Source organism: Rattus rattus, chromosome 7 (genome assembly GCF_011064425.1).
Source record: "Rattus rattus isolate New Zealand chromosome 7, Rrattus_CSIRO_v1, whole genome shotgun sequence".
Lineage (NCBI taxonomy): Eukaryota > Metazoa > Chordata > Mammalia > Rodentia > Muridae > Rattus > Rattus rattus.
The window spans coordinates 16100973-16116115 of NC_046160.1; positions in this window are offsets into that span (position 1 = coordinate 16100973).

Here is a 15143-nt window from a genome sequence, read left to right on the forward strand (position 1 = left end):
AATGACAAGTTCACAGCTTTTCTCATTAACACACATTACAAGCTGAGTATTCAGAATATATTCATGGGACAATGCAGATCTGAGTAGTTTCACCTATGGACCCCTGTGTCATTTCAATGGAAGAAGAAAGTGAGAATTACTGCTGTGGTAACATATTCCGGGGCCTGCACTACAGGACTGGCTTACTGGAGGAATAGAAATGAGGTTTTGAGAAATTAGTCTAGTCTGAGACATCATTTCTACTTATAGGAAAATCAGTATCCTTGGGCCACTAAATCAACTTTAAAATGGAAATTAACAATTTGCTTTGTTTATCTTCTTTATTACTAAGCCCTTCTTTTCTGGGAGGAGTCCTTGTCTATTGTTAAGTAATCGACAACATCATAGCTAGATAAAGCAATCTCTCTCTCTCTCTCTCTCTTTCTCTCTCTCTCTCTCTTTCTCTCTCTCTCTCTCTGTGTGTGTGTGTGTATGTGTATCTGTATCTTTATCTGTATCTGTATCTGTATCTGTGTGTCTGTGTTTTGTAGAATAATTTTATGACTATTGTGCTAACAGAAACAAGAAGAGAAACAGACAATACAAGTGGGCAAATGCCTCATGTAGACATGTTGTAAAGCTATTTTCTATGAAGGGAAATATAGTTAACTACATATATTTTGTGTGTGTTACTCATCTTGAATTTGGTGACAAAATGCAGCCAATGCTAAATTGCTTAAGACAAATTTTGCATACAAAAATATATCTCCTGTCTTTTCTCACAACCCCTGGAGCTTCTCTTTAGTGTTGAGTTCTTGTGAAATACAGATTCCAAGGTTCTTAAAATACATGCTATTCCTGTGCTAACTCATACTTATGCTCCTATCTTTTGCTTAATTTTAGAAGAGAAAGTGGTCTGTATTTGCTTTGGTATAGTCATGTTTTTACCCATGAAGGAAAATTAATATAGCAAGATAAATGACACTTAATTTCTCTATTGCTTCCAGGCCACTTGCCTATCATGAAATGTTGTGGAAAAAAAATCAAAACTAAAAAACAAAACAGAGAAAAACAACAACAAAAACAAAAGAAATGAACTAATGAGATAATATTTATTTGTTGGGTTTGGGTATGCAGTGGAGATAGCCTTGAAATTTCCATGCTTATCCCTTAGTCTTTTATGAGTCCTGAGATTATCAAGGACTATGTCACCAAGACAGCCTCTAATTGATGTTTTAACATGTTTGTAATAATTAGGCAAGTGAAGAAAGAAGCAGACAGTGTCCAGGTTTACTTTCTCATTTTCAAAGAAAGGGAGGAAATACATAACCTAAAATGCTCACAATGACTTATTCCAGGTGCTGCCCCAATGTTGGATGGGTGTAAGGAACTTACTTTTTAAAATTACATGATTCTAGCCTTAATCTCTGTAAGAAGAACCATCCTAAAGACAAATGATTAATGAAGAAAAGTGAGTCTCAACCAAGGTATGCATCTGTTGCCAACTAGTACTAAGTGGCTGTGGAAACAGACAGAATCTCATTTAACTACAGCTAGAACATGTATGAGCATTCTAATAAAGGAAGGCCTAGAGGGGGTTTGGGAGAGAGAGAGAGAGAGAGAGAGAGAGAGAGAGAGAGAGAGAGAGAATTTACTTTATACATCCCTAAAGTGTCCACAGCCTAATGAGGGCTCCCTTCATTAGCAGAGCTTCTTCTCTAACCTTGTCTGGGGGATTCTAACCTTCCACAGAAGCCTCTAACTGAGGAATGTCACATAGGCTCAGTTAGATTCTATGATCAATTTCCATTCTCATGAAAAGATCCTGTTCAGCAACTCCTCCATTGGGGACTCAATTCTCAGTCCAATGGTTTGCTGCCAGCATCTGAGCCTTTATTTTCCAGGTTCTGGCAGTACCTCTCAGGAGACAGCAATACTAGGCTCCTGTGAGTATGCACTTCTTCGGATCCACAATAGTGTCTGGGTTTGTTGACTGTGTACAGGATGGATCCCCAGATGAGGCAGTCTCTGGATGCCCTTTCCTTCTGCCCCTGCTCCACACTTTGTCCCCATATTTCCTCTGGTGAGTAGTTTGTTCCCCTCCTACTAAGGACTAAAGCATCCACACTTTGGTCTTTCTTCTCCTTCCTTCTCCTTGAGCTTCATGTAGTCTGTCAATTGTATCTTGAGTATTCTGTACTTTTGGACTATTATCCACTTATCAGTGAGTGCATACCATGTGTGTGTTTTTGTAATTGGGTTACCTCACTTAGAATGATATTTTCTAGTTCCATCCATTTGCCTATGAATTTCATGCAGTTATTGTTTTTAAATAGCTGAGTAGCACTTCAATGTACCACATATTCTGTATCTATTCCTCTTTGAAGCACATCTGGATTCTTCTCAGCTTTGACTATTATAAATAAAGTTGCTATGAACATAGTAGAGCATGTGTTCTTGTTACATGTTGAAGCATCTTTGAGAATATGCCCAGGAGTTGTTTATCTAGGTAATACTATGTCCAATTTCCTGAGGAACCTCCAGACTGATTTCCATAGTGGTTGTTCCAGTTTGGAATTTCCTCCAACAATGGAGGAGTGTTCCTCTTTCTCCACATTCTCACCAGCATCTGCTGTCACCTGAGTTTTGATCTTAGCCATTCTCACTGGTGTGAGGAGGAATCTCAGGGTTGTTTTGATTTGCATTTCCCTGATGACTAAGGATGTTGAACATTTCTTTAGGTATTCCTCAGCCATTCAATATTCCTCTCTTTAGAATTCTTTGTTTAGTTCTGTACCCCATTTTTAATAAGGTTATTTGATTCTCTGGAGTCTAACTTCTTGAATGCTTTGTATATATTGGATATTAATCCTCTATTGGATGTAGGATTGGTAAAGATCTTTTCCCAATCTGTTGGTTGCTGTTTTTTCCTAATGACAGTGTCCTTTGCCTTACAGAATCTTTGCAGTTTTATGATGAGCCATTTGTCTATTGTTGATCTTAGAGCATAAGGCATGGGTGTTCTGATATCAATTAACCAGACTCACCAGAGCTCACAGAGACTAAACCACCAACCAAAGAGTACACATGGAGCAACCCATGACTCAAGCAGCATATCTATCAGAGGATGACCTTGTTGGGCATCAATGGAAGGAGAGACCCTTGGTACTGTGATGGCTTGATGTACCAATATACTTGAATGCTAGGGTGGGGAGGTAGGAGGGAGTGGGTGGGTAGGTCAGGCACCATCATACAAGTAGGGGGAGGTGGGATGGGATAGGAGATTTCTGGAGGGGAAACCTGGAAAAGGGATAACATCTGAAATGTAAATTTAAAAAAAATCCAACAAAAGAAAGGAAATAAAAACAAAAACCAAAAAACAAAGAACCTAGCACCTGTATTCCTGAAAAACTTCGCCTTGCTAATTAGGTGTTTCAGTGTCCTAAGTGCTCAGCCAATGACCTTTGCCCATTCTGGATGTTTCTACTCATCATCCTCTAAAACTAATAAACCTTCAATCTCCTGGTGTGCGTTTTTCACCACTTGTACGCACTGAGCTTCCAAACCTCGATTTGCTCTCTCCACTACCATTGCCCTTGTGGGCCTTACCAACTGATGATCCCTGAGAGTGGGAGGAAACACAATTCAGAAATACCATTACCTTTTTGTTTGTCAAATACATATGAAGAGAGAACTTCTTTTTCATTAATTTTCTTATGATAACAGTAATTTTATTTTTTATCCCAATAAGGAAGTAAGAGATGTATCTATAATATGGTTTACTTTCAAATCTAACTGCAACTCATTTTATCACATTGTCTTAGGGTTTATATCTGCATAAAACATTATGACTAAGAAGCAAGTTGGGGAGGAAAGGGTTTATTCAGCTTACACTTCCACATTGCTGTTCATCCCCAAAGAAAATCAGGACTGGAACTGAAGCAGGTCAGGAATCAGGAGCTGATGCAGAGGTCATGGAGAGATGTTGATTACTAGCTTCCTTCCCACGACGACTTGCTCAGCTGGCTTTCTTATAGAACCTAGGACTATCAGCCCAGAGATGGCACCACCCACAATGGCCTCCCCACTCTTATCACTAATGGAGAAAATTCCTTACAGCAGATCTCATGGAGGCATTTTCTCAAGGGAGGCTCCTGTCTCTGTAATAACTCCAGCTTTTGTCAAGGTGACATATAAAACTCTCCAGTACACTCATAACCTCCATTAAATATCTCAAAGATGTAACTGCTTCTGTAACAGTCTGAGCAATATCCAATATGAGGATAATAACTATAATATTTAAAGCAAAAATAAAATACATACAAGTTTTATATATATATATATATATATATGTATACACACACACACACACACACACACACACACACACACACACACACATATTCTTCACCTGTCAGATTTGAGTTCAACATGGAGATCAGGGAGGCAAGTACTCGGGTGCAACCTGGGAAGTGGAATTTGCAGTCTTCCCTGGTACTGTACTGATGATGGTCCAGATAAGGCTAAGAGGCTTGTGGGGGTAAAGAAGAACATCAGGATCACTGTCACATGGGCTTTGGGGGATTGGTAGGATGGATGTTTGGTAGCCTTTCCTCTTCTTTTTTTTTTCCTACTGGTTTGTGTCATTCATAACTGCAAACTGGTTGGCAATTTGTATGATGAATCCATGCTGCAATCCCATCAACCTTCAACCTGGTAGGCTTGGTCAAAATGATGACAAAGGGGCCTTTCCCATGAGGCTCTAGTGTCCCTTGGCTGTTTCTACTGACAAGGACCACTCTCTGGGCTGGAAACGATGAGACTCTAGAGGTAGACCTGTTACACAGAAGACCTGAAGTTTAGGCCAGATATGTACATTGACCCATTGGACACACTCAAGGTCATACTGTGGTTGGTGGTCATCTGACTTCATGATGACTTTTGTCCAGATGTTAGGGATAATGAGAAATGGAGAACTAAACATGATCAAAGGAGTTGAGTCCCATCTGATGTGGGAAGCTCCATAACCTGTAAAGGGAGAAGGGAAGAAGAGTCAACCAGTCATTCCCGGTCGCTATGGTCAATTTTATTAAGGTCTCTTTTAGAGTCTTGTTCACCTTTTCTACATGCCCTAAGCTCTGGTGTCTATATACACGGTGGAGCTTATAATTTATCTCCAGAACATTTGTTAATCCCTGCCTTATCTGGGACACAAAGGCAGGTCTATTATCTAACCCTATAAGTCGAGGAAACCATACCTTGGAAGATTTTCTTCTAACAGTTTCTTTGTCACTGTTTGAGCAGTCTCATGTTTGGTGGGAAAGGCCTCAGTCTATCCTGAAAAGATAGCTATAAACTATAAAGGTAGACTAGTAAGTGTCTATATCTAAATTTCCCTTTTTTTTTCCTCTGTGACGTCTATCTCTTGGTAGGCTTTGGGCTTTGTGTCCCTGAACCTGTTACCAGGGTTCTTCTGATTAGCTACAGTGTTAGTTAGCTGGCAGGCCTTACAGTTCTTGACAATTTCAGCTACCTTCAAGTTGGCATCCTTAATTTTGGTATTAGCATGCCTTACCAAGTCCCACATTTTCCAGATGCCCATGTGGGAAATGTGGCGGGTCTTCTAAATTATGGGCAGTGTCATTTTTTTTTTCTGGCACAATGAGTTTACAATCTGCTGTTCTCCACTATCTTTTATAACATTGGGACATGGGCAAATTGCTGGCCTGGGTTTTGTCATTGTTTGAATGCTTAGGGTAGTCAGGAAGCATAGGGTCCCTTGGATCCAGGGAAGTCAGAGACAAGAGAGGTCTGATTTCTAGGGCTGTATCTCCTCTACTGCTGCTCTCTGAAACTGGGTCCTTCCATCTCTTCAGGTTGGTAGTCCTAGGGGTTGTGGAGTTTCCCAGCAAACGCACCAAGATACTGTGCCCATTCAAAAAGCATTCATGAACTGCAAAAGGCCACCAAGGGGAAAATAGCAATGAAAAGATGCTAGGGTCTTTATTCAAGTTAGAGCTCACACTCACCTCCATCCCTGACACAGCAGGATGTGAGGGTGAAGACCTGAGCCTTCAGCAGGAAAAGGTTTTATAGGAAATGGCAGGCAAGTTTCCAGCCTGGCAAACACATAATTGAATGACTATTCTAACATATGTAAGATAATAGGTAATAGGTGGGTACTCTGAAGCAAAACAAAGAGCACACATGTACACACACACACACACACACACACACACACACACACACTTAGAAATAACGAAACATATCTGTGAATTCTTGATGAATGAAATTATTTGCCAAAAACTGGTGGTCTGTGTCTTGGTTTCTCTTTTTTCACTTTGATATGGGAATGAAAAATATTTTTCACTTCCTTATTCTATTATGACAGACATAGAGGAAGAAATTTAGCTAGTAGAAAGCTGGTAGCAAAGATTCCAATGGAAGATCTAATATTTGCTGACAAGTTTAAGTCACTGAAGAATCAGAGTGTGAAATGGGAGTTCAATTTTATTTCAACAGACAGATGAATACTGCTTCAAAACATAGGTTTTGTGATGTGAAAAATGATCAGAAGACAATTCTGAGTATGCAAACAATGGTAATAAATCATCTGCATACTGAGAAACAATATATCAAGTGTTGCCAGTTTAAATATCTCATGAAAAATTGAATTAAGATCAGCAGCTCAACTCAAATTTAAAAGATAAGATGAGATAAAAATCAGCCTAGCCAATATCTGGTTTTTATTGATATTCAATGAGAAAGAAGGAATAAGTGCTTTGGATGGATAGCCATTCTGTAAACCTCATAATTCTCATCTCAATCCTCAAAAACTACAAGTTAGATAAGGATGGAAAGAAATGTACATAATCTGTAAGCTCAATTACATTAATCCAATAACACAATTGAGGTTATTTGTACCATAACAAGTGCTTGAATATAAGCTCTTGTTTCATATATATTATATATATATATATATATATATATATATATATATATATATATATATATATAGTCTCTTCTTCTTTCTGCTACCAAGTAACTGACCAACATAATAATGTAGAGAGAAAAATTACTTACTTTTGTTGAGGGTGAGACAAGTCAGTCTATGTTTACTTCTTCCTGTATGCTTAGGCAGAATATTATCTTGTCTGGTTGGTGAGAGAGTGTTTTAGGTTAATAGACCACCAACCCAATCCTGAGTGGTAAACATTATTCAGCAAGAATGAAACCATCTCTAAGGTTTCAAATATCTCCCAAATTATTTTTACCAGCTGGAAGCAAAATATTCAGAACATTAACCTAGGGGATATTTTATGGCCAATTATGACTTTCAACCTTAGTACAGAAAGATTCATGGACATCTCACAGTTCAAAATCCATTTAATTCATATACATGAGTTTTCAATTCCTTAACAGCCCCAATGCTTTCAAAAGCCCAAGTTAAAAGTATTTTTATGAATTAAGACAAGATATCATATACGATCTACTCCAAAATCAAAAGGAAAGTCTTCTAAGATACAATGACACAAAAATAAGCATTTCCTACACATAGAACATTAGAGGACCAGAGCAAAGCAAGACCAAAATTTGGCCATAAGAATATTACATTCTATAGTGAGAATTTTGATTTCTTTAAAATTCCAGTTATGTTATGTAAATGTGTTCTGTTTTAATCCCAGATGTGGAATATGGTGCTGCTTCAGGTTGTCCACAGCAGCTAAATGAGATTTGTCACTGTGATTTGTCTTGTGTTCTGGTGGAGGAATGATTCTGGCAGCTGAAGAGAGTTTACATTTGCGATTCTGCATACTGTTGCTGCTCTCTCCCCTTCCCCATTGCTGCAGCTGATGATCCCTGCTGCTGCTGGTTCCTATTGCTGCATTTGCTGGATTGCTCCATTGCTGCTGCTATTGTCTGCTGTATTACTGTTTTGCTGTTTCTGGACTGTTGATTGGAGATATCCTGATAATGAAATTTGACCTCAGCCCAAAAAACTTGATGCCTCTAATCAACAAAGGTGGTCTAAAGAGATCTGTGCCCCTTTCCACCTCTGGCCTTCTTTCTTGTCCACCTAGTTTTGGGAAATTGAAAGAATCGTGTTTGAGAAGAATGTAACATATAAGAACCCCAAAAGAGTAATCAAAAAGTTCAGTTACAAAATCCTGTACCATATGTTTAAACCTGGAGTCCTGGGATGTGATCTGATCTCCAAAGTCATTGAACAGCCCTGTCTAGTGACCTCATTTGTAATCATGACCCATTTCTTTTCTAGATCCACTTATCTCCTTGTCCCGTGTTCTATGTTACCGATATCTACAAATCGCTTGAGTCTCCATTGGAGTTTAATAATTATCATAGTTTTATGCAACAGTATCTATGGAGGCTCCAAGGGACTTGAGCTGCCATGTACTGTCTGATCTTTAGGATTTAGAATATTTATAAAAGCTTCCACGATCTTGTCCCACTTGAATTCTGCTTTCAGAGTGGTATCACATGAGACATGCCAAAGACTGCTGTCCTCCAAACCAACTTCCTCGGAATGGAAGAAGCATCAGTGTTGAATGAAATTTAACAATGATTATGAATTCTTTTGTGAAAATGTACTTTTTTGTTTTTTGATTCTACCATTAAATTTTTTTTATTTAATCTTGTTTTATTGTCCAGACTTTATTACCTCTCCCAGTCCACTCTCTGACTATTCCATATCTCATACCTCCTCCCCTGCCCCCTGTCTCCAGAAGAGTGTCTGCACCCTCCCACCCTCATTCCACCAGAACATCCCTCCCCCTGTAGCCTCCAGTCTACACACACCAACGCTCCTATATCCTTCCCCACCTCTGTTTTCACTTCTTTCTTTCTTTCTTTCCTTCTTTCTCCCCTTCTGTCTGTCTGTCTGTCTGTCTGTCTGTCTTTTTTGTTACCCTACAGGTCTTTTGCTTATATATTATGATTTCTTTTTTGTGTGTCTTTATAGGTTCTGTATCTGTGTGAATCTGTGTGCCTATATATGCATAATTTTGTTTTTAAGATGTCTTTTATAGTTTTGTTATAATTGAAATGTTAGCTTTGTAAAATTCATTTAGCAGTATTTTTTCTCTTCTTATTCTGTAGTATATAGTTCAAGACCTGTTGATGTTAATTCTTTTAACTATGTGGTACAATTCAATTGTGAGTCCTTCTGTGCCTGACTTTTTTATTGTTAATACTCTTTAATCAATGTTCAGTCTGGAAAACGGATGGTACTACAGAGAAGTCCATATCTCAAAGTTTTGCTCTCAATAAATGTCTAATACACACATGCATACCTAGTGGTGTAGAATCTATAATTCAATAATTAGTGGCGTAAACCTATAATTCCTATGAAACTTTGAATTACCAATATGTATTTGATATTTTCTTAGTAAAATTTTAGCAATAATAGGGCAAAAGAACAGAGTAGGGAGAAGATGGAGAGAGGGAATGGAAGAATATTAATAAAAATAGACTATCTTCTTGGAAGATCTACTAGACAATGAATAATCCTTCATTGCTAATGAATATGCATGATTTTCAGTTATGATTGGTGTGCTGCATCAATAGCATTGCTTAAGGGCTGGACCATGAACTGAATTTCCAATTTTCTTTGAGCATTGTGAGATCACTGAGATTCTCTAGAGTCTATACACTGGTTTTCCAAGATCTCTCATTGTGTATGCAATTGTAAGCTTCTGGGATTTACACTGATTCCAATGATTGTTAGGAGATCTGCGGATAAATAAAGGGTATTTATAAACCCACAGTTGGTTGGGTAGTTCTTTACTATTATTTTTTCCCACTTGGATGATAGTTTTTTCCTTGGATAATCAATTGTCTACTTTTGACTCTGCCATGGTATTATTCAGTGAGTTACTAACTTACCCTCATCCAGTTAGAGCCGGAAAGGTCTAGATTATTAAATTTCATGTCTTTTTTCCACTAAATAAATACGTTTTATGGAAAAATATCAGTTCATATTATTTATTCACACTTCCAAACAGCTACGGAATAACTTTTGAAGGATCAGTTTTATATATATATAATTAAAATATGCCTGCTTCATCCTTTGCCCTTTTATATTAGACTTTTTATATTATTAACAAAAAGTAGAGCAGCGGCAGGAACCTTCTAGTATCTGCCTGCACCCAGAGATAAACCACAGCTCTTTGTACCTGAATCCCATGGGAGAGAAAGCTGGACACACAGAAGTGTGAATAATCCTGAGAGCTCAGAGGACACAACTATTTCTGCTCACATTCCTGACCCAAGAGGAAACCACATAGTACCATCTGGTCACAGGAACCTAGGAGCAGTGAGGGGCAGGACACATCAGGTTTCTGCCTGAGCCCAGACCTGAAAGCCAATCATCAGGAGTACTGACCCACTTGAAAGCAGAGGTAAGAGCAACTCTACTGATCCAAGCAACCTGCCTGGAGGCTTCAGGACATACAAACCCAGAGCAGCTCTCTGTTACCAGATCCACCTGAAAGAAAACAGGTCTATAGGAGTGCTGACACACAGGCTTACAGGAGGGTCAGTCCACTGTCAGAGACAACTAGACAACCTAACAAGGGACCCAACCTGATAGCAAGAGGCAAGCACAGGACCTAAGCAACAGAAACCAAGACTACTTGGCATTCTCAGAGCCCAGTTCAACCACCAAAACAAATAGTGGATATCCAAACACACTGGAAAAGGAATATTTGGATTTAAAATCAAATCTCAGGGTGATGATAGAGGACTTCAAGAAAGATATAAATAACTCCCTTAAAGAAATAGGAAGCAATACAGGTAAACAAGTAGAAGCCTTTAAAGAGAAAATATAAAAATCCCTTAAAGAATTACAGGAAAGCACAATCTGAACAGGTGAAAGAATTGAACAAAACCATCCAGGATTCAAAGAAGGAAATAGAAACAATAAAGAAAGAACAAAGGGAGACAACCCTGGAGACAGAAAACCTAGGTAAGAAAACAGGGGTTATGGATAAAACAGAACACAAGAGATAGAAGACAGAATCTCAGAGGCAGAAGATACCATAGAAAACATTGACAAAACTGTCAAAGATAATGTAAAACACAAAAAGATCCTAGCTGAACACATACAGGAAATCCAGGACACAATGAGAAGATGAAACCTAAGGATAATAGGTATAGAAGAGGGAAGACTCCCAACTTAAAGGGCCAGTAAATATCATCAACAAAATTATAAAAGAAAACTTCTCTAACCTAAAGAAAGAGATGCCCATAAACATACAAGAAGCCTACAGAACTCCAAATAGATAGAACCAGAAAAAATTCCTCCCATCACATAATAGTCAAAACACTAAATGCACAATACAAAGAATGAATATTAAAAACAGTAAGGGAAAAAGATCAAGTAACATATACAGGCAGACTTATCAGAATTACACCAAACTGCTCACCTGAGACTATGAAAGAAAGAAGATACTGGGCAGATGTGATACAGACCCTAAGAGAACACAAATGCCAGCCCAGACTCCTACATCCAGCAAAACTCTGAATTAGCATAGACAGAGAAACCAAGGTATTCCATGACAAAGCCAAATTTATACAATATTTTTCCACAAGTGCAAACCACAAAGGATAATACATGGGAAACTATAACACAAGGAGGGAAACTATATCCTAGAATAAGCAAATAAGTAATCTCCGTGCAATGAAACCAAAAGAAGAGAGCCACAGAAAATAATAATTTCAACTCTAACAACAAAAATAACAAGAAACAACAATCACTATTCCTCAATATCCCTTAATACCAATAGTCTCGATTCTCCAATAAGAAAAAAAAATGTAGACTAATAGACTGGATGGGTAAATAGGACCTAGCATTTTGCTGCATACAGGAAACACACTCCAGTTACAAAGACAGACAGTACCTTGGAGTAAACGGTTGAAAAACAATTTTCCATGCAAATGGTCCAAAGAAACAAGCTGGAGTAGCTATTCTAATATCCAATAAAATCAACTTTCAACCAAAAGTTATCAAAAAAGATAAAGAAGGACACTTACTATTCATCAGTGAAAAAAACTACCAAGATGAAGTCTCAGTTGTGAATATCTATGCTTGAAAGAAACCTTACTAAAGCTCAAAGCATACATTGCACCTCACACAATAATAGTGGAAGATTTCGACACCTCACTCTCATCAAAGGACAGATCATGGAAACAGAAACTAAACAGACAAATAGAGAAATGAACAGAAGTTATGAACCACATGCAATTAACAAATATTTATAGATCGTTTCATCCTAAAACAAAAGAATATACCTTCTTCTCAGCACCTCATAGTATCTTCGCCAAAACTGACCATATAATTGGTTACAAAACTGGCCTCAACAGATACAAAAACATTGAAATAATCCCATACATCTATCAGATCACCATGAACTAAGGTTGGTCTTCAATAACAACAACAACAACAACAAACAAAAAAAAAGACAGAAAGGCTGTATACACATGGAAACTGAACAACACTCTACTCAATGATAACCTGGTAAAGGATGAAATACGAAAGAAATTAAAGACACTTTAGAATTTAATGAAAATAAAGTCACAACATACCCAAACTTATGGGACACAATGAAAGCAGTGCTAAGAGGAAAACTCATAGCTTTGAGTGCCTCCAAAAAGAAACTGGAGAGAACATACTCTAGCAGCTTGACAGCACACTTGAAAGCTATAAAACAAAACAAAACAAAACAAAACAAACAAACAAACAAAAAAGCAAATGCACCCACGAGGAATAGATGGCAGGACATTTTCAAATTCAGGGCTGAAATGAACCAAGTACAAACAAAAAGAGCTATACAAAAAAATCAACAAAACCATGAGTTTGTCCTGTGAGAATAACAACAAGATAGATTAAATCCTTAGCCAGGACACAGAGAGAGTATCCAAATTAAGAAAATCAGAAATGAAACGGGAGACATAACTACAGAATCAGAGGAAATTCAGAAATTCACCAGATCCTACTAAAAAAGCCTATTTCAACAAAACTGGAGAATATGGATGAAATAGACAAAGTTCAGAAGAGATTCCATGTATCAAAGTTAAATTAGGATCAGTTAAATGATCTCAACAGTCCCATAACTCCTAAAGAAATAGAAGCAGTTATCCCAGGTCAGATGGGTTTAGTGCAGGATTTTATCATAGAAGACCTCATACCAATACTGTCCAAACTATTCCACAAAATAGAAACAGAAGGAGCGCTACTGAATTCCTCCTATGAAGCCACAATTACACTTACACGGAAACTGTACAAACACCCAACAAAGAAAAAGAACTTCAGACCAAATTCCCTTATGAGTGTCTATACAAAAAAACATAATTAATATCTTGCAAACTGAATCCCAGAACACATCAAAAGATCATCCATCATAATAAGTGGACTTAATCCTAGGGATCCAGGGATGGTTTAATATACAGAAAGCCATCACTGTAAACCACTATGAAAACAAAATGAAAGAGGAAAAAAACACACAATCATCTCATTAGATGCTGAGAAAGCATTCAGCAAAATTCAATACTCTTTCATGTTAAAAATCTTGGAAAGATCAGGAATTCAAAGCCCATATTTCAACATAGAAAAAACAATATATAGCAAAACAATAGCCAATATCAAACTAAATGGAGAGAAACTTGAAGCAATCCCACTAAAACCAGGCACTAGACAAGGCTGCCCACTCTCTCCCTACTTATTCAATGTAGTACTCAAAGTCCTACCCAGAGCAATCAGACAGCAAAAGAGGTCAAAAGGATACAAATGGAAAAGGAAGAAGTCAAAATATCACTATTTGCAAATGATAGGATAGTATACTCAAGTGAGCCAAAAGTTCCACCAGAGAACTACTAAGCCTGATAAAAACCTTCAGCAAAGTGGCTGGGTATAAAATTAACTCAAACAAGTCAGTATCCTTTCTCTATTCAAAGGATAAACAGGCTGAGAAAGAAATTATGGAAATGACACCCTTCACACTAGTCCCAAATAACATAAAATACCTTAGTGTGACCTTAGCCAAGCAAGCGAAAGATCTATATGACAAGAACTTCAAGTCTCTGAAGAATGAAATTGAAGAAGATCTCAGAACATGAAAAGACCTCTCATGCCCATGGATTGGCAGGATTAATATAGTAAAAATGGCCATTTTGCCAAAAGCAGTTTACAGATTCAGTGCAATGTCCATCAAAATTCCAACTCAATTCCTTATAGAAATACAAAAGGAATTTGCAAATTCATTTAGAATAACAAAAACCCTGGATAGTGAAAACTATCCTCAACAATACAAGAACTTCTGGGAGAACCACCATCCCTGACCTCAAGCAGTATTATAAAGCAATAATAATAAAAACTGTATAGTGTTGTTACACAGACAGGCAGGTACATAAACTGAATAGAATTGAAGACCCAAAAATTAACCCATACACTTATGGTCACTTGATTTTTGACAAGAAAGTTGAAACCATCCAGCAGAAAATAGATAGCATTTTCAACAAATGGTGCTTGTTGAACTGGAGGTCATCATGTGGAAGAATGAAAACTGAATCATTATCATCATCCTGTACGAGCTTAAGTCCAAGTGGATGAAGGACATCCATATAAGATCAGATACACACAAACTAATAGAGGAAAAAGTAGGGAAGAGCCTCAAACCCATAGGCACTGGGGAAATTTTCCTGAACAGAACTTCAATGGCTTATGCTCTAAGATGAAGAATAAACAAACAGAACCTCACAAAATTACAAAGCTTCTGTGAGGCAAAGAACACTGTCATTAGGCCAAACTGGCATCCAATAGATTGGGAAACAATCTTTACCAATTCTACATCTGATAGATGGCTAATATCCAATATATATACAAAGAACTCAAGATTTTAGATTCCAAAGAGTCAAATAACCCTATTAAAATAGGGTACAGAGCTAAACAAAGAATTCTCAGTTGAGGAATATCGAATGATATATATATACATTCAGCCACCAAACCTAGACAATACTGATGAAACCAAGAAGTGCATGATGACAGGAGCTTGATGTAGCTGTCTCCTGAGAGGCTTAGCCAGGCACAGAGGCGAATCCTAGCAGCAAACCATTGAACTGAGAATGGAGTCCCCTTTGTATGAGTTAGA